The sequence below is a fragment of the Equus asinus genome, chromosome 21 (assembly GCF_041296235.1).
Source record: "Equus asinus isolate D_3611 breed Donkey chromosome 21, EquAss-T2T_v2, whole genome shotgun sequence".
NCBI lineage: Eukaryota > Metazoa > Chordata > Mammalia > Perissodactyla > Equidae > Equus > Equus asinus.
In genome coordinates, this window is record NC_091810.1 from 9,248,420 (window position 1) to 9,269,089 (window position 20,670).

The 20,670-nt window shown below is 39.0% G+C and overlaps 1 long non-coding RNA gene across 1 annotated transcript in view; it reads right to left on the minus strand.

Annotated features, from left to right (window-relative positions):
* Nucleotides 1-425: 425 nt before the first annotated feature.
* The window catches only part of LOC123276272 (uncharacterized), a 29,772-nt gene continuing 9,527 nt past the window's right edge, over nucleotides 426-20,670 (minus strand). Inside the window, exons 2-3 of the long non-coding RNA XR_006512616.2 lie at nucleotides 6,770-6,886; nucleotides 426-3,151 (exon numbers count right to left, since the gene is read on the minus strand). This is a non-coding gene — a long non-coding RNA (uncharacterized lncRNA). The remainder of the gene's footprint in view (nucleotides 3,152-6,769; nucleotides 6,887-20,670) is intronic.

Consider the following 20,670-nt stretch of genomic DNA (forward strand, 5'->3'; position numbering starts at 1 on the left):
TTTTATTGTTTTATTTTAAAAACATTTATTGAGCATTGGTTATCTGTAAGATGTGTTAAGAACTGGCCTCTGAAGCCTGGGGAGGGAAGAGGGAAGATAGAGGTGTTGTGTCCTCACTGGAGAAAGGTCCCCAAGTATTGCAGGGGAATAAAAGAAGTCAGGCAGCAGAGTGAACCCGTAAGTGTGGAAAAAGCTCAGGTATCTGATTTGGAACTTGAGAGGGATGGTATAACTTACCATCACGAGATCCTTGTCACAGCACAGTCACATGAGGGCCAATCATAACCCAGTTCCAAAGAAATAACTTTGGTCCCATTATAAATTATATTATAATTAATTTCATTTACTGTAGTGTTATTTTTATTTGAAAAAATTGCTTTTAATTATTAAAGTTATTAAATTAGTAAATTAGTAGTAACCAGCAAAATAGACTCTATTGAAGCCATTAAGCCTTTCCTTCATTCATTTATTTACTCAGTGATTTCACAAATGTATACATTGTGCCAGATATGGGGCATCATTTAGGATATCACAGCAAGTGGCTATCAACTGAAATACCAATGATGGAGCAGTGTGGCTGCAACACAACCCCCTTCAGCAACATCCATCTTATTTCTTATGGCGCTAGAGCCATAACACACAAATGAACTTATTATCCTGTGTTTGCTGCTATTATTTCAATTACACTGTTTCCCCACCTCTACTCCATTTGGTTCAGTCACTCATTTCACCCAGTACTTAACACAGCTCCTCGTATGATTGGCTCATGATGGCAAGAAACAAAAGGAAAAGGGAAGGAGAGGAAGAGAGCCCGAAGTAGAAAGTGAAAAAATATGGTTGGTTTTCTTGAGTGACAAAGCAGCGATTCTGAATATGATTCAAAAAGGAATTCCAGAAGATATGACCACTGTAGTACAGCATAGTTGGAATCAGGGTAGCCCCTCCCACAGTGACTACATGGGGAAAGTTACTTTAATTTTTTATACTGTATTTTCAGTGTTTGAAAAAATCTTGGTGCAGGAACGGAGCTCTATGGTGATTGTGATACACTTTTTTGAGAACCTGTGGGATTTTATAGTTTCAGAATCAGGATCGGTGCTCTAAGAACTTAGCTATTATTTTGTTAGAACTTTTCACATTGACAGGAACAGAGACACCCTTGATTTTCTCTGTTAACAGAAGTTTCATGGTAAAGTTACATAGAAAAGTAAGGGGAAAAAATAGGAAAGAAAGCAAAGTCTCAGCTTCCGCTCAGCGCTGCCTCATGGAGGTCGGGAATACTGTCCATCGGACTGGCAGCAGGCTGCTCTTGGCCTCCCTCTTCTGCAGTTCCTCTGTCACTGTCAATTACCTGACCCTTCCTACGACCTCTACTTACTCTCTTCTCTCTCACAGTCTTTCCACTTCTGTATGGCTCTATCCTCTTCAGATATTTCCTATTCTGACTTCTGAGAGAGAGAATATAAACTGTCAAGTCATTCTCTGCTATAAAGCATCCACTCTCTCTATACCACGGGTGTTGACGGCCTTGGTGTGAAACATAGTTGCAGCCAGGCAGGCAGTTTGTGGGGCAAAGCATTGCCACTTGCTCGTGGGGAACCCTGGAGCTGTGGGCAAAGGCAGGCCCTGTAGGACGGGAAGCAGTATAGTGACTATGGAGTATAAATATGGAAACCAGTGCTTTGAGGACTTTGGGGCAATATCAAGAAACAGCATGATGGAGAAGGTAATGCACTTCAAAGGCAAGATTTCCCTTCCTTTCAGTGCCAGTGGAAGCATGGGAATGGCTAATAAATTTAATGCCTACCTTTACAAGGGGAAAAATTTTAGGGCGAAACAAAAAGAAATGGAAGAAGAGGCCCAAGATTAGTTGTTTGTGAGTCACTAAAGTTTCTCCCATCTTGTCAAAGTGATGTTATCACAACTATAAATTCAAAAGTAAAAATAATCATCTCAATAGATTTCCTTTTCCCTCCTATTTTCCATGTTTCCATTTTTCTCTTATCCGTACAACCTTATATCCTAGAGAATGTTTTATAGTTTGGTATCTCCTGCACTGCCAACTTCCAGGCCTTTTCCATGTTTCCAGGTAATCTTCACGAAGTAGACCATGACCAAGCTTGCTGTAGGTGTGATGACATAGTAGGAAAAAGAATGATGAGGTGTTTTCTTACAAAGTAATACAGTGGAGAATTTTTCTTATTCGGAAATGGGGTGGAAGCTCCACTGCTAATGTGGACTCTCGCCAAGGCAGAGTTCAGGGCTCCGCTGACCTGGCAGATTCTTCACTCTGCATTGACCACAGAACTTCAGGCACAAGTGTGGGAGGAACCGGAGAGGGAACCGAGGACCAAGTCCACTTACGTGTTGTTGATTGTGCATACATCTGTTGTACTATTTGCCAGTTTGGTACCAAAATGAAAGTAACCTAAGTTGAGTCTAAGACATTTTGACCGGTCTTCAAACCCAGACCAACTTTTGTGGTTTGGCCCAGCTTACTTTATAATTATTATTTTAGTGGCTGCTTTATTCTATTCATTTGTTGTACCTTAATTGACTTAACTACCCTGCATTGTAGTATATCTTTATTGTTTCTAATTATTTATCTATGTTAAGCTTGTGATAAATAAAACTAGAGTGGAAGTATTTCCCATTTAAATTATTTCTTAAGGATAAATTTTAGAAACAAGACTTTGGGTCATGAATGTTTGGGTATGAATATTCTTATGTAAAAATTGTCAGATTTCATTCCAAGAGGAAATTATACCAATTTAAATTCTTACCAGAATTAAAGACTATGCCAATATTACTGTATCTCCTACGGCTTTAAGTATTATTATTTTCATTTGCTTGCCCACTCATATTCTGTCCATCTATTTCCCACACTTAGGGTATATAACAAGCTAGCCAACATATTGGTAAGTGGTTTAGGTACAGCGATTTATATATAAATAAAACTTTATTAATTCATTTAAAAAAATAGCCTTTAGCTCCAAATTTCTAATGCTTTTGAAATTTACCCATATCTATGATTTAATTGTCTCAATAATTCTAAAGGTTTTCTTTTTACCAGAAAATAATGGTAATTAACAAAAGATAACAGATGACTTTTTTCCACCTTGTCTTCATGTGACAGTCCTCTGCAGGAAAACTGTAAAACATAAAAACAGGGGAAAAAAGGCTAGACAATAGAAAATCATCCAAGGCCAAGATCTTCAGCATGGTCTGCACACTGCAAGCTAGGGAGCCATACTTTGCCAAAATTATTTAACAACAGACATGTTAGAGTTTAAATGCTATGGTGCCACCCTTGACATAAATTTAGTTCATGTTAGTTCATATAGGAATTATGCTAGTGAACAGAACTTAACGTGTGTGAGCAGTAAGGGGTCAAGTTTGTAACAGTCACTTTTCCTGGTTGCTTTGGATGGGATGCCGAAAGTTGGAATTTCTCATGGCTTGAGTTGCTTGTACATTTACATCATCCTAGTTCTGACTGGTTGGCATTGTGTTCATTTCTCCTCAGAGAAGAATGAAGGTGTCCTTGCCTGGAGGGACACTCTATCCTTTTCTAGGTACCTCTCCACCACCACCCTCAGACTATAACTGTGTAATCAGATCATAAATTTCTATAGATAGAGAATGATTCAAGTTAACCCTTAGGGGTATCCATTTTGTTTTGAGGTGATAGCTTAATGATCTTGTTCAAAGAAATGACAGTACCACATCAGGAACTGAGATGAAGTGCTGCTTCACTCACACTTCTCAGTCATGAACTGGCAAGGAAAGCACAGGCAGTAAACCCAGTAGAAGATCAGCAGATGTGTCACACAAACCGTAGTAAACCTCCCTTCCCTTGTCCAAAATCCTAGATCTTTTATCAACTCTTTTGGGAAGAGGGCAAATTCTATAGGTTTGTCATTGATTAGGATTGAATAGATAAAATTTGAAGTTTTGTGTATTTTCTTGGTTGTATTTTCTCCCATCTCCCATCTATGAACATGAAGCAGTTAAATAATTGCCTCAAGGTGAATAAAGGAGCAATACAAAAAGCATGTGCTGTGTAGGAAGCAAGGAATAAATTCCTTGTGGTTAATTGTGGCAAGAGCAGTTGCATCACTTAGTTCCTGTGGTTATTTCTTGGTTTAAAACTCTTTAGCTATCTGATAGAGAAGTAACACAAAAAACAGGCAGAAATAGCTCTACATATGAACTGGTTTTAGGTGGGTGTTGAGTAGGCAAGGGAGAATTGTTTCACCTTCAAAGAGAGCTGTACATTTCTAGATATGTTATTAAAGGAAGCACTGTGGGTTCCGTGGCTGGAACAGGGAACTGATCATTTATTTGCTTTACCATCAGGTTGTCAGTCTAGTCATGCTGCTGGTAAAGATTAGATCTCTCACTCTGCCAAAATGAAACATATTTTGCCTGCCTGGGTACAATTCTGTTGCTTTGTCCACTGCAGCATCCTCCGTGCAGCTCCCATTATTGTAGTCATTTTCTGTTTTTGCTCTAGGATGTGGGGAGAAGGTGTCCCATCAGAGAGCATGACTTTTTCTAATCCCAACCCACACACTGATGTCAAAGTATTTTCGTTCTTTCTCCCGAGCATTGTGTTCTTCTACCAGCAGTCACTAAGCCAGGAAAACAGGAGGGTATTTTGCAATAACATTTGGAATATACGTTTTTATTTTTTTAGTTGGGATTTCTGGTGTTTATATTTTGAAGGTCAGGTGTGATGTCACTTTCTTAGTCCTTAAGCTGTCTACGTATTGCTGAGTGAGTAACTCTGCCAAGTCAGTGCCTGCAGTGCTGTCCTTAAAATCAGCACGAGGATGACAAGAAGTTACTTGGGCTTTTACGTATATAAATGTGCCTGGCCAGATGCTGAAAAGGTACATCAGAGCAAGCACAGAGCCTACCGGAAAACATGCTACTTTCCATGGTTTCAGCAAGAGATCATGCAAGGAACTTTGATAATAATAAATGAAAATAGTAAATAGAATTTTTCAGTGAATTTTAGTGATGTATTTGTAAACATTCCCCTCTCCAGGTTTGTTTCCTTTCCTCCCCCTCCCTCTCCCTACCCCCTTTCTTATTTTCCCATTTTAAGATCTTCATGACTCAAAAGGCTATTTGATTGGTGGGAAATGAAGGTGGAAAGTTATTGATCAGGAGATTTCTAATGCTGTTTCCTACTCACAGTTAAACAAATGCAAATGTCAAGCCTTCATTCATAATTTAATGACTGTCTCTATAGAGAGTACTATTATGGGCTAGAGGTTGAGATTCTAAAAAGGGGGAGGATACAAAAATGACTGTTTCTTTTGGCAAACACAATAAATTGCTTTCTTTCTGCCAAGCAATTATCACTGTATTTAATCTTTGTAGGAAGTCTATTAGGGACTCTTATTTTACAGATTAGAAAACCAAGGTACAGGGGCCGGCCTGGTGGCACAGCAGTTAAGTGCGCACGTTCTGCTTCGGCGGCCCAGGGTTCACCAGTTCAGATCCCAGGTGCGGACATGGCACTGCTTGGCAAGCCACGCTGTGGTAGACGTCCCACATATAAAGTGGAGGAAGATGGGAACGGATGTTAGCTCAGGGCCAGTCTTCCTCAGCAAAAAGAGGAGGATTGGCAACAGATGTTAGCTCAGGGCTAATCTTCCTCAAAAAAAAAAACAAAAAAAAAACACCAAGGTACAAATAGGTTAAGTAACTTGCCCAAAGTTATGCAGCTGGTTAGTAGCAGAACCAACATACAAAATCCTGCAGTCTACTCTAGACTCTATGCCCTTAACCCTTGTGCTCTGCTGCCTGGGATGAGTGCCCAGAGCAGTAGAAGAGGGAGTATATTCAAATAGGATAACACAGAGCACTATGTGATGATGATATAAATGAGGACAATGAAAAGCATTGAGAGGAGAGTGAGAATACTGCAGAAAGGCGAGTGGGTGGCATCTGTACTAGCCTTAAGGGCTGAGGTAGATTTTGATGGTGGAGATGAGGACTGAGAGTTTGCCTTCACTTGTAGGAAATGGCATGAATAGAAGATGCTGGGTCTGGAAAGCAGGTTCAGAAAATAAGTAGTCTAGTCTATTTGGAGAAAAGGATTTTGTATAGGAGTGTAGGATAAGGTAGGCTGCACCCAAAGTTTGCAAGCCCCATTTCATAGTTGGGACAAGTGGGATGAAGGTTTTTCAGCCGTGAGGTGGCAAGAGCAATGCTCTAGAGCTCAACTTGGTGGGGTAGTAGTTTGAAGAAAGGAATGCTGAAAGAAGGAAAAATAATTATTACTCATTTTCTATTGCTGCGTAACTTTTGCACCAAGGACTTCAGTTTCTTGCTAGCTGTCAACCAAAGGCTACCCTCAGCTCCTAAAGACTTCTCTCACTTCCTTCAATGAGCATCCCTACATTGGCATCACACAACAGGGCAGTTTGCTTTTTCAAAGCCAGCAAGGGAGTGAGAGACTTCAGCTGGAGAGCACTGTAATCTTACTTAATCACATGTCCTGTCACTTTTGCCACATTTTGTTGGTTAGAAGCAAGTCACAGGTCACTTCCACACTCAAAGGGAGAGGGTTAAACAAGAGCAGGAACATCAGGAAACACAGATTATAGAGGGGTGACACTATCGAGTCTGCCACAGAGACAGATGCAGTTGATGACACAAACACTCAAGAGTCTGAATTAGGATGCTATTAATGCAACTAAGAAGAGTCAGGTTCAAGAAAATATCTCCAGGAAATATGATTTCTTACCCATACCTTGTGAAGTTCTTTGCATACATTATCTCATGTAAACCTCAAAATAGCTCTTTGAGACAGATGGCACAAAAATCCTTTTTGCATAAACAAGTGGGACTTCATCAGACTAAAGAGTTTCTGCAAGGCAAAGGAAACAAGGAACAAAGTGAAAAGACCATCCACCAACTGGGAGAAAATATTTACAAATCATATATCCGACAAGGGGTTAATCTCCAAAATATATAAAGAACTCACACAACTCAACAACAAAAAATCAATCAACCTGATCAATAAATGAGCAGAGGAGCTAAACGGACATTTTTCCAAAGAAAATATACAGATGGCCAGTAGACACATGAAAAGATGTTCAGCATCACTAATCATCAGGGAAATGTAAATTAAAACTACACTGAGATATCACCTTACACCCATTAGAATAGCTATAAACACCAAGACAAAAAAATAACAAATGTTGGAGAGGATGTGGAGAAAAGGGAACCATCATCCACTGCTGGTGGGAATGCAAACTGGTGCAGCCACTATGGAAAACAGTATGGAGATTTCTCTAAATATTAAAAATAGAACTACCATATGACCCAGCTATCCCACTACTGGTTATTTATCCAAAGAATTTGAGATCAACAATTCAAAGGGAGTTACATTGCAGCATTATTCACAATAGCCAAGAAGTGGAAGCAACCCACGTGCCCATCGACCGATGACTGGATAAAGAAGGTGTGGTATATATATACAATGGAATACTACTCAGCCAGAAAAAAGATAAAATCGTCCCATTCACAACAACATGGATAGACCTGGAGGGTATTATGTTAAGCAAAATAAGCTAGACAGAGAAAGACAAATACCGTATGATTTCACTCATATGTTGGAGAAACTCACGGACAAAGACAACAGTTTAGTGGTTATCACAGGGGAAGGGGGTTGGGAAATGGGTACAAGGGGTGAAGGGGCACATTTATATGGTGACTGACAAATAATAATGTACAACTGAAATTTCACAGTGTTATAAACTATTATGACCTCAATAAAAAAAAATCCTTATTTCACACAGGTTTTGAAAAGTTAAGTGACTAGCTTCAAACCTGGATGTCCCAACCTAGATTTGAACATGGGATGTCAGTTCCAGAGCTTATAGTCTTAGTCACTCTTCTTTACTTAGACTTAAAAGTATGGCGCATTGAAAGAGAGGTAGAGAGTTTGGAAGATGGCAGTGTAGGAGGACTCTGAACTCATTTCTTCCCATGGACACAACAAATCTACAACTACTTGTGGAACAGTTTCCTCTGAGAGAGATCTGGAAACTGGGTAAAAATAACCCCCACAAGGGACAACACTGACAGGTGGAAGAGGCAGAAATACAACTCTGCTGAGGAAAAAAACACATCCTAGCCATGGCGCTTCATGGCCAGGAGCAATCTCAAAGGTACAGAGCTTTTCTCAGAGGAGCCAGGGATTTTATGCCACAATAGGCATCCCAGCCCTTGGATTCAGCACAGCCAAGATGAAATCCCATAATACCTGGCTTTGCTGGCTTTGAAAACCAATAGGGAATACGCCCGGAAAAACCACAAAATTTCAGAGAAAGGAAAACCTGATCTTAAAGGGCCCACACACAGATTCACCCGATCTGGAAACCGACACAAAAACACCAGAAAGAAAAGTGCATAGTTCATTAGTAAAACTGACTCACTTACTAAGGTTGGAGCACATCTCAGAGAGGCAGGAGGCAGCTGAGCCCACCCCCCACCCCACCCCCGGGACTGAGACACTGGTAGCAACCATTACTGTGACCTAGTTCAGTTGTGTTGACACAGACATTGGCAGCTGCCGTTGGATTTCCTCCTTTAGCCTGTTAGTGCAGGAATCTGTCCTACCCAGTAGAGCACCCGTGGCAATCAAGCACAGCCAGGCAGCAGGCAGCCTGCCCCAGGGACTGGCCCTGCCCACAGCAAGCCCGTAGCAAACTTGTGGGTCCACATTGACAAGGTGTGTGTGCAGGCCTGTGTTGGTGGGGCACATGGGCCCACAGCAGACTTGTGCTGCTGGCCATTGCAAACAGCCACATAGAGGATCTGCCCCACATTCGAACACCTGAAATGATTGTACACTGCCACACCTGGAGCCAGCTCTACCCATCTACACTCCTGAGAGAGCTGACAATGGCCGCGCACTACAGGGAGCCACACTGAAAGCCTATAGCAATTGTGAACCCCTGAGCCTAGCAACCAGCCACAGTGGGGGCCTGACTCACTTAACAGCAAAATAGCAGTGGTTGTATGCTATTAGACTTTACAGCCAGCCATGCCAGGGCTTGCCCCATGCTATAAAGTCACTGCAGCAGCCACACCCAGCTGAGCCTTACAACCAGCCAGCTTGGGGGCCAGCCTAACCTACCCATGCGCCTGTAGCAGTAGCAACTCCACCACAACAGAAGGGCACACATAACCCACACAAGGAAACATCTGGCACAGGTGATGAGAGAGGAGCACATTGCCAGGCCCCATAAAGCATCTCTTACATAAGGCCACATTTCCAAGATCAGGAGATGCAGCTGAGCTACTTAATACATAGATATAACTACAGAGAAGTAGGCAAAATGAGGAGACAAAGAAATATGTTCCAAATAAGGGAATAGGACAAACCCTCAGAAAAAGAATTAAAGAAAACAGAAACAATCTACCTCACAAAGAGTACAATCTAGTAGTCATAAGGATACTCCCTGATCTTGGGAGAAGAAGAGATGAACACAGAACTTTGACAAAGAATTGGAAAATATAAAAAAGAACCATTGAGAACAGAAGAATACAATAATGGAAATGAGAAATTCAGTAGAGAGAATCAATAGCAGAGTAGATGACACAGAAGAAGGATCCGCGATCTGGATGAAAGAGTAGAGAAAATCACCCAAGCTGAACAGACAAAAGAATTTAAAAGAATGAGGACAGTCTAAGGGACCTCTGGGACAACATCAAGCATACTAACATCCATATTATAGGTTTCACAGAAGGAGAAGAGAGACACAAGGGGCAGAGAACCCAGTTGAAGAAATAATAGTTGAAAACTTCCCTAACATAAGGAAGGAAATAGACATCCAGGTACAGGAAGTGCAAAGAGCACCACACAAGGTGAAGCCAAAGACGTCCACGCCAAGACGCATTATAATTAAAATGTCAGGAATTAAAGAGAGAATCCTAAAAGCTGTAAGAGAAAGGCAACAAGTTACATACAAAGGAAACCCCATAAGGCTATCAGCTGACTTCTCAGCAGAAACCTTACAGGCTAGAAGGGAGTGGCATGATATAGTCAAAGTGCTGAAAGGAAAAAACCTACAGCCAAGAATACTTTACCTGTCAAGGTTATCATTCATATCATGGAAGGAGAAAGAAAGAGTTTTCCAGACAAGAAAAAACTACAAGAGTTTATCACCACTAAACTGGCCTTACAAGAAATGTCAAAGGGACTTATTTAAATGGAATAGAAAAGACCACAAATAGGAATAAGAAAGTTATCAAAGAAAAAAAATCACTGGTAAAGGCAAATATACAGTAAAGGTAGTGGATCAACCACCTATAAAGCTAGTATGAAGGTCAAAAGACAGAAGTACTAAAATTATCTAATTCCATGATAAGAAGATAGGGGATCCACAAAAATAAAATAAGTAAAATAGGATATAAAAAACATGAAATGTCAGGGGAGGATAAAAGTGTAGGGCTTTTAGTAAGAAGTCAAACTAAGAGACCATAAACAATATAGATTATTATTTACATAGATTATTATATACGAACCTTGTGACAATCACAAACCAAAAACCTATAATAATACGTACAAAAATAAAGAGAAAGGAAGCCAAACATAACACTAAAGAAGGCCATCAAATCATGAGAGAACAAGAGAAGAAGAAAGGAACAGAGAAGAACTACAAAAACATCCAGAAAAAAGTAACAAAATGGCAATAAGTACATACTTATCAATAGCTACTTTAAATGTCAATGGACTAAGTGCTCCAATAACAAGACTAAGGGTGGCTAAATCGATAAAAAAAAAAGACCCCTATACATGCTGCATGCAAGACACACACTTTGGATCTAAAGACACTCACAAACTGAAAGTAAAGGGAGGGAAAATGATACTCCAAGCAAATGGAAACAAAAAGAAAGCTGGAGTGGCAATACTTATATCAGACATAATAGATTTTAAAACAAGAACAAGAGACAAAGGGCATAACATAATGATAAAGGAAGCAATTCCAACAAGAGGACATAAAACTTGTAAATATCTATTTACCCAAAATAGGAGCACCTATATACATAAAGCAATCTTTAACAGACATAAAAGGAGAAAATGACAGCAACAAAATAATAATAGGGAACTTTAACATTCCACTTACATCAATGAATAGATCATCCAAACAGAAGATCAATAAGGAAACATTGGCCTTAAGTGACACATTAGACCAGATGGACTTAGTAGATATATACAGAACATTCCATCCAAGAACTGCAGAATACACATTCTTTTTTTTTGGTGAGGAAGATTGGCGCTGAGCTAACATCTGTTGCCAATCTTCCTCTTCTTTTTTTTCTCCCCAAAGTCCCAGTACGTAGTTGTATATCCTAGTTGTAAGTCCTTCTAGTGCTTCTATGTGGGATACCGCCACAGCATGACTTGATGGGCAGTGTGTAGGTCTGCACTGAGCATCTGAACTGGCAAACCCTGGGCCACTGAAGCAGAGCACACGAACTTAACCACTATGCCACTGGGCCAGCCTCCAGAATACACATTCTTTTCAGATGCACATGGGACATTCTCCAGAGTAGATCACATCTTAGGCCACAAAACAAGTCTCAAAAAATTTAAGAAGATTCAAATAATACCAAACAACTTTTCTGACCATAATGGTATGAAACTAGAAAACAACTACAAGAAGAAAACTGGAAAAGCCAGAGATATGTGGAGATTAAACACAATGCTAATGAACAACTATTGATCAATGAAGAAATTAAAGGAGAAATCAAAAAATACCTGGAGACAAATGAAAATGAAAATATGACATACCAAAATTTATGGGATATGGTAAAAGCAGTACTAAGAAGGAAGTTTACAGCAATACAGGCCTACCTCAAAAAACAAGATTTTTCTCAAACAATCTATCAGTGTGCTTCAAGGAACTAGAAAAAGGAGAACAAATGAAGCCCAAAATCAGCAGGAGGAAGGAAATAATAAAAATTAAAGCAGAAATAAATACAATAGAGACTAAAAAAATAGTGGAAAAAATCAATTAAACTAAGAGCTGGTTCTCTGAAAAGATAAACAAAATTGACAAACCTTTAGCTAGACTCACCAAGAAAAAAAGAGAGAAGGCTCAAATAAATAAAATCAGAAATGAAAGAGGACAGATTACAATGGACACCACAGAAATACAAAGGACTATAAGAGAATACTAAGAAAAGCTATACACCAACAAATTGGATAATCTAGAAGAAATAGATAAATTCCTAGAATCATACAACCTTCCAAAACTGAATCAAGAAGAAATAGATAATCTGAATAGACCAATCACTAGTAAGGAGATCAAAACAGTAATGAAAAATCGCCTAAAAAACAAAAGCCCAGGACCAGATGGCTTCCCCAGTGAATTCTACCAAACATTTAAAGAAGACTCAATACCTATCCTTCTCAAACTCTTCCAGAAAATTGAAGAGGAGGGGACGCTTCCTAACTCATTCTATGAGGCCAACATTACACTGACACCAAAACCAGACAGGGACAACACACAAAAAAAGAAAATTATAAGCCAATATCACTGATGAACATAGATGCAAAAATCCTCAACAAAATACTAGCAAATCAAATACAACAATACATTAAAAGGATCATACACCATGATCAATTGGGATTTATTCCAGGGGTGCATGGATGGTGCAACATCTGCAAATCAATCAGTGTGATACACCACATTAACAAAATGAAGAATAAAAATCACATGATCATCTCAGATTCAGAGAAAGCATTCAACAAGACAGAGCATCCATTTATAATTTTTAAAAACTGAATAAAATGGGCATAGAAGGAAAGTATCTCAATATAATAAACGCCATATATAGCAAACCCACAGCTAACATCATACTCAATGGTGAAAAACTGAAATCTTTCCCTCTAAGAACAGGAACAAGACAAGGATGCCCATTTTCACCACTCTTATTTAACACAGTATTGAAAGTCCTTGCCAGAGGAGTCAGGAAAGAAAAAGAAATAAAGAGATTCAAATTGAAAAGGAAGAAGTAAAACTGTCACTATTTGCAGATGGATTTTATGTATGGAAAACTCTAAAGAATCCAACAAAAAACTATTATAAATAATAAACGAATACAGTAAAGATGCAGGATACAAAATCTACATACAAGAATCACTTGCCTTTCTGTAACACAATGAAATAGGAGAAGGAGAAATTAAGAATACAATCCCATTTACAATGGCAAAAATATAAAATACCTAGGAATAAACTTAACCAAAAAGATGAAAGACCTATACACTGAAAACTATAAAACATTGTTCAAAGAAGACACACAAATAAATGGAAAGATATTCCATGTTCATGGATGGGAAGAATTAACATAGTTAAAATGTACCTAAAGCAATCTACAGATTCAGTTCAATCCCTATCAAAATTTCCCAATGACATTTTTCACAGAAATAGAACAAGGAATCCCCAAATTATATGATATAGAACAACAAAAGACCCTGAATAGCCAAAGCAATCCTGAGAAAAAAGAACAAAGCTGGAAGTATTACACTCCCTGATTTCAAAATATACTACAAAGCTATTGTAATCAAAACAGCATGGCACTGGCACAAAAACAGACACACAGCTCAATGGAATAGAATCAAGAGCCCAGAAATAAACCCACACATCTATGGACAGCTAATTTTCAACAAATGAGCCAAGAACTTAGAATGGAGAAGGTAAAGTCTGTTCAATAAATGGTGTTGGGAAAACTAGACAGTCACATGCAAAAGAAAAAAATCATTATCTTACACTGTACACAAAAATTAACTCAAAATAGATTAAAGACTTGAATGTAAATTGTGAAACCATAAAACTCCTAGAAGAAAACATAGGCAATAAACTCTTCAACATTGGTCTTAGCAGTATCTTTTTGAATACAATGACTCCCCCAAGGCAAGGGAAATGAATGTAAAAATAAACAAGTAGGACTACACCAAACTAAAAAGCTTCACCACAGCAAAGGAAACCACCAACAAAATGAAAAACCAGGGGCTGGCCCACTGGTGCAGTGGTTAAGTTCACACGTTCCACTTCAGCAGCCGGGGGTTTGCCGGTTTGGATCCTGCGTGCAGACAAGGCACCACTTAGCAAGCCATGCTAGGTAGAGGAAGATGGGCACGGATGTTAGCCTAGGGCCAGTCTTCCTCAGCAAAAAGAGGAGGATTAGCAGCAGAAGTTAGCTCAGGGCTAATCTTCCTCAAAAAAAAAAAAAAGAAAGAAAAAGAAAAAACAACCTAACAATTGGGAGAAGATACTTGGAAATCATATATCTGTTAAGGGGTTAATATCCAAAATACATAAAGAACTCATACAACTCAACAATAACAACAAAAATAACCCAATTAGAAAATGGACAAAGGATCTGAACATTTTTCCAAAGATATACACATGGCCAACAGGCACATGAAAATGCAAATCAAAACTACAATGAGCTATTGTCACCTGACGCCGTTCAGAATGGCTATAATCATTAAGACAGGAAATAAGTGTTGGAGAGGATGTGGAGAAAAGAGAACCCTCAGACACTGCTGGTGGGAGTGTAAACTTGTGAAGCCACTATGGAAAACAGTATAGAGATTCCTCAAAAAATTCATAATATAACTACCATATGATCCAACTATCCCACTTCTGGGTATTTATCCAAAGAACATGAAAACACTAAGTCAAAAAGATTGCAGCATTATTCACAATAGCCAAGACATGGAAACAACCCAAGTTTCCATCAATGGATAAATGGATAAAGAAGATGAGGGGGATATATACACGCAATGGAATACTACTCAGCCATAAAAAATGATGAAACCTTGGCATTTGTGACAACGTGGATGGACCTTGAGGGTATTATGCTAAGCGAAATAAGTCAGAGGGAGAAATACAAATACCATATGATTTCACTCATAAGTGGAAGGTAAAAACAACAAGAAGAAACATAGACATAGATACAGAGATTAGATTGGTAGTTACTAGAGGGCAAAGAGGGGAGGGGGAAGGGCAAAGGAGTAAAAGGGCACATGTGTACAGTGATGGATGGTAATTAGACTTTGGGTGGTGAACATGATGTAGTCTAAACAGAATTTAAAATATAATGATGTACACCTGAAATGTACAAAATGTTATAAACCAATCTTAGCTCAATAAAGAAAATAAACTTTAAAAAAAGAGATGGATAAGAAAAGATTGAAGATAACTCCAAGATTTTAATCAATTTCCAGTCAAGGAATGGAGGTGTTAACTCAAACAGAAATGTCATGAGAGGCACTAGTAAAGTAATACTTACTGTGCATATACTCACTACATGCCAGACAGTGTGCTAAGCACTCAGTATGCATTTTCACATTTCATTTCCTAACAGCCTGTGATAATGGTCTTTTGCCCTATTTTACAGATCAGGAAACAGGACTGCATCTGTGCCCCTAAACTCTAGTTTGCACAAATGCAGACGGTGGTTATTTTGTTCAGAGCTATATCACTAATGTCTGACACACAAAAAGCACTCATTATCTAAATTTTTGAATGAATGAGCACAGCTAATAAGGGATAGAGTCATGATTTGAACCCAGAACAGCCCAACTCCCACCTCCTGGAGAAGACATGGCATTCCCTTGCAGCCATACTGTGCTCAGGCCACAGCAGGATATCTAGCTGTAGATGCACAGCAGATACCTAAGTTCCAGCAATGGAGCTTGAGAAAAAGGTCGAGGCTAGAATAACCTTTCAGCATCCACGTGGAGATTGAAAAGCCCTAAAATTAGATGAGATGATTAAGAGAGAGGGTATAAACCCCGGAATAGAGCCTTAGAGAACAGCTATATTTAGAGTTGAGGGGAGGAAGAGGCATTTTAAAAAGGCAATGAAGACATATATGTCAGTGAGATAAGGTGAAGCTATAGATCTAAAAGTAAAGGGGAAGGAGAAGGAGGGTTGTCAGCAAGATCAACCACCACAGAGTCATCAGAGCCTCAAAATTAAGGCAAGATAAATGAATTTGGGGATCAGGAGGTCATTGAGGACTTTTGGGTGAGCAGATTCGGAAAACAGCCTGAGTAAGAGTCAGCTGGCATCTGGGTGGATAGGGGAGCAGGGCTGTGAAGGAAAGAGTGGGTAGTGAGGATGTAGAGCTCACTAGGATAAATTTGTCTGTAATTTCAAACAAGCTAGTAGTAGTAATATGAGAGGGGTTGAACATTTGAGTAGAAGTGATCTTTTGTGTTGTAAAAAGAAGGGTCTAGTAGGAAGGAACTAAAGATGGCAGAAAGAGAACAGACTACTGATAGAACATGACCCCAGAGGAGACAGCAGGAGAATGAGATGCAGGAATGGCAGTCCTTAGAAAGGGCAAGAGACATGTTACCATTGGAGGTAGGAGAAAAGCTGAAAGAAAATATAGAAAAGTAAAGGTTCAGTAGAGAAAAAGTGAGGGCATTCAAATTGAAAGGAGCCAAGGTCTTAGTACCTAGAAAGCAGAGGGAAAGATTCAAGGCTAGAGGACAGTAAGAAATATTTTAATTAATTGAGGCAATAGTTGACAAAATTTATTGAATGCCTACTCTGCTATAAGCCAAGAATTCAGTAGAGAAGACCATAAGGGATAAAAATAAAGAAGCATAATTAGGGACCCAACTGAGAAGAAATAGCATGAACTTTTCATAGAACCCAGCAGCATGGTTTCACAGTTTTGCCCAGCTTCTGAAAAGTGGTTATTGAAGGAAGTTAATGGTGCTGCACAGGGTTAGGAACTGAAATGGTGAGAATGGCCGACAAGGATGGAGGAAAGAAAGATGGATTCTAGAGGCGAGAGACGACAGTGTTGGCATGGACTAAGCTGAGCGATGAGGTGAATGAATACTGAGAGGAGTTTAGAATCTAAACACTGTGATTTGGGTGTGGAGCAAGTTATCAGAAATGAGGAAATAAAGTGCTTGTAATCAGAAAAGGAATACTCTGTGTTTGAGAACTTAAAGTAAAATAGTTTCAGATCAAGCAAATTATGAAGAGCCCTGTCTGCATTTTCAGAGGTTAAATGAGGAAGTATCAAGCCACGGTATTAGATGGGCTAGAAGTAAAAATCAATGAATGTGGCAAAGGATGAGAGCGGGTGGAGAAGATGACTGACCAGGCACCCAAATCATCAAGACAGGTAGGGTGTTATGATGGAGGTCATAGACACAGCAGTAAGGATAGGGCTTGGATGTCAAGGTTCAAAAACAGAGGTTGATGGAGGCAGAACAACAGTCTAAAATAACAAGAAGGGATAAGAATGTTTTTGAGGCTGAGTGTATCTTGAGGTGCAATTCAGATTTCAATTAAGGTAAAGAACTGGAAGTTCAACCTGACAATCCATCTAAGACCATAGAAGACTTTGCTCCACCGTTGAACTAGGAGGCAAACAGCAAGGAGTGACTGATAGAGAAGTAAGCAAGGATGCACAGCAGAAAAGGAAAGGGTTGGCTGGAATAAGATATAAGCATTGTTCTCTGCCCTCATCTACCCTATCACCTCTTTACAGGACCCTTCTAATCCTTAACATTACTTGTAAGGCATTATTCCTATTTTACAGATAAGAAAAAGCTGGTTCTGAAATTTGAGTCTTGTCCTGACTGCAAAATCTAGTCTTTCTACAACATACTGACTCTCAGTGGTCTAAAAGTGTTACTGCAGCTTTCAAGGACTAACTGGAAATGGTGTCGGACTTGTATGAAAAATGCTATGAAACACAATATATTTTTTTTTTGAGGTAGAATTGGCATATAACATGATATTAGTTTCAGGTGTACAACATGATTTAATATTTGGATATATTGTGAAATGATCACCACAATAAGTCTAGCTAACATCTGTCACCATATATACAGATTTTTTTTTCTTACGATGGGAACTTTTAAGATTTACTCTCTTAGCAACTTTCAAATATGCAATACAGTATTATTAACTATAGTCACCATGCTGTATATTAAATCCTCAGGACTTATTTCTTCTATAACTGGAAGTTTGGGCCTTTTGACCCATTTCACCCCACCACCACCCCCCCCCCCACCCCCTTCCCATAATGAACAAGCTGTTCTCTGTATCTGTAAGCTTGTTTTGTTATTTTAAACAAAATCACACATTCAAGTGAGATCATACCTTATTTATCTTTCTTGGCCAGACTTATTTCGCTTAGCCTAACGCCCTCAAGGTCTGTCTCTGTTGTCTCAAATGGCAAGATTTCCTTTTTTAAGGCTGAATAATATTCCATTGTGTATATATACATTTTTCTTTATCCATTCATCCACTGATGGACAGTTAGGTTGATTCCGTGTCTTCACTATTGTAAATAATGCCACAATGAACATGAGAGTAGATATCCTTTTAAGTTAGTGTTCTTGTTTTCTTTGGATAAATATAAGTAAAATTGCTGGATCAGATGGTAGTTCTATTTTGAATTTTTTGAGGAACCTCCATTCTGTTTTCCACAGAGGCTGAACCAATTTACATTTCCACCAACAGTGCACAAGGGTTCCCTTTTCTCCACATCCTTCTCAACACTTATCTCTTCTCTTTTTGATGCTAGCCAGTCTAACATATGTGAAGTGATTTCTCATTGTGGTTTTGATTTGTATTTCCCTGATGATTAGTGATGTGGAGCACTTTTTCATGTGCCTATTGGCAATCTGTGTGTCTTCTTTTGAAAAATGTCTATTCAACAACTAGAATATAGAGCTATGTACTGGGAGGGCTTCGGGGAGAAGAAGAAGAAGAAAAAAAAGAAGATTGGCAACAAATGTTAACTCAGGTGCCAATCTTTTAAAAAAAAATCTATTCAGAGCCTCTGCCCATTTTTTAATCAGGTTTTTTTCTATTGAGTTGTATGTACAATGTATTTCTTTGTGTTGCTCTTGAATTATATTCAGCTCTAAAAAGTTCTCTGTGAGCTTGCATATTTAATACTGTATATTTAAATCTTAACTTTCTTTTTCAAGAAAAACATCTTGGACCCTTTTCCTTAATGATATTAAGGAACTTCCAAATACATCCTAAATGATCACATTGAATTTCTGCAACTATACCCTAAAACACTAAGTTAATATTTATATTGCATTATTTTTCAGGTGTGAAAATGAAACCAAATTCAAAACAGAAGAAGTATTCTGGGCTTACAATTTCTGCCCTACTCCGTACTCCTGGACTGCACTTCTGAGCCTTATTTTATATCTTGTTTTCTTCGCACCTGGTAAACCAAAGGCTATTGTTGTGTTAATTAAATTGTCTCTTTTTAGAGGAGACAAGCTACGCTTTTTTAAATTCCTTACATACTACTTTACTGAAATTTTTAATTTTGTATTTCTCAGGAATGGGACCAATGCCTTGGACTGTGAATTCTGAAATATATCCCCTTTGGGCAAGAAGTACAGGAAACGCATGTTCATCTGGAATAAACTGGATTTTCAACGTTCTGGTTTCATTGACATTTTTACACACAGCAGAGTATCTCACATACTATGGTAAGAGAATATTTTTTCCAGCTATAGTTTTATTTTTATTTTTCCTACTGTGTTTAGATATGCTATCATTTGTGATTGAAAAGACTAGATGGTTATATTTTTGCTGTTATAAATATCTCTGTGTGGCTTTCTTGTTCCCCAAAGTCCTTGGAAATGGACCTGGAAAAAAAGAAGAGGAATTCTCCCTTCCTGAGCAGCATTGCTTCTTGTCCCTCAGCGCTCCATAGCCTTCACCCACCCACCCACTCTCCCAACCCAAACATTTCCCAGCTATCTCCCCAGTTGGAAATCTTCACAGCAGAGCTGTTAGTTTAATGAAGAAACACAAACAACAGAGAATGGTAGAAAGAGGTAGGCAGGAAGTCTAGGGCTAATGCTTGAAGATGTCCCACGACAGGGATGGAGTCGTGTCCAAGAGCAGAATCAGGGTAGGGCTGAAAGTAGCTCCCCCAAATGTTGTGCTGGGAGTTATGCCTTCCGCTGTATCATCTACGCCATTCAGGCCACGGCATGTGCATTTCAGTGTCCACTGAGAATGGCACTTACCACTGCCAAAACTGTAAACATAACAGAAGGGTTCAAGTGAAAAGGTGTGGAGGCCATAACTCAAAGAAAACAATATTGGGAAGTGGCTGAGTTAGGAAAAAACTTTGGGAAGGTACTTCAAGTCCATTTTTACCAAAATGAAATGTCTGTCTTTTTTTAGCAAGATGATTTCTTCATTGTCTGTATAAGTTTATAGATTGTGATTGGATTCTAAATTGATGAAATATGAGGTTTTCACTCTAACCCCCTAAGCCTCTATGCTGTATATGGAATGCCTGCTGCTTAGGCCATCCTCTGATCCCCTCCCCTATCACTCACCTCCCTTCATCTCACCCCACCCCATGATCTAAGCACTCATTATTCCTTTTTGCAGTAACAGGTTCGTTTGTCAGCCCCTCTCCCCTTACTGCTGGACCATAAGTCCCATGAGCTCAGGCAAGTACTACACCTTGTTCACCATTAAATTCCCAGTGCCTTCCAGGGTGTGCCATTCACTTGATAAGCACTCAGAAGTGTTTGTCAAATGAATACACATGCAGATGAATTTTGTAGATGAGTGATGAATAAAGGAAACATTATAAAAATTT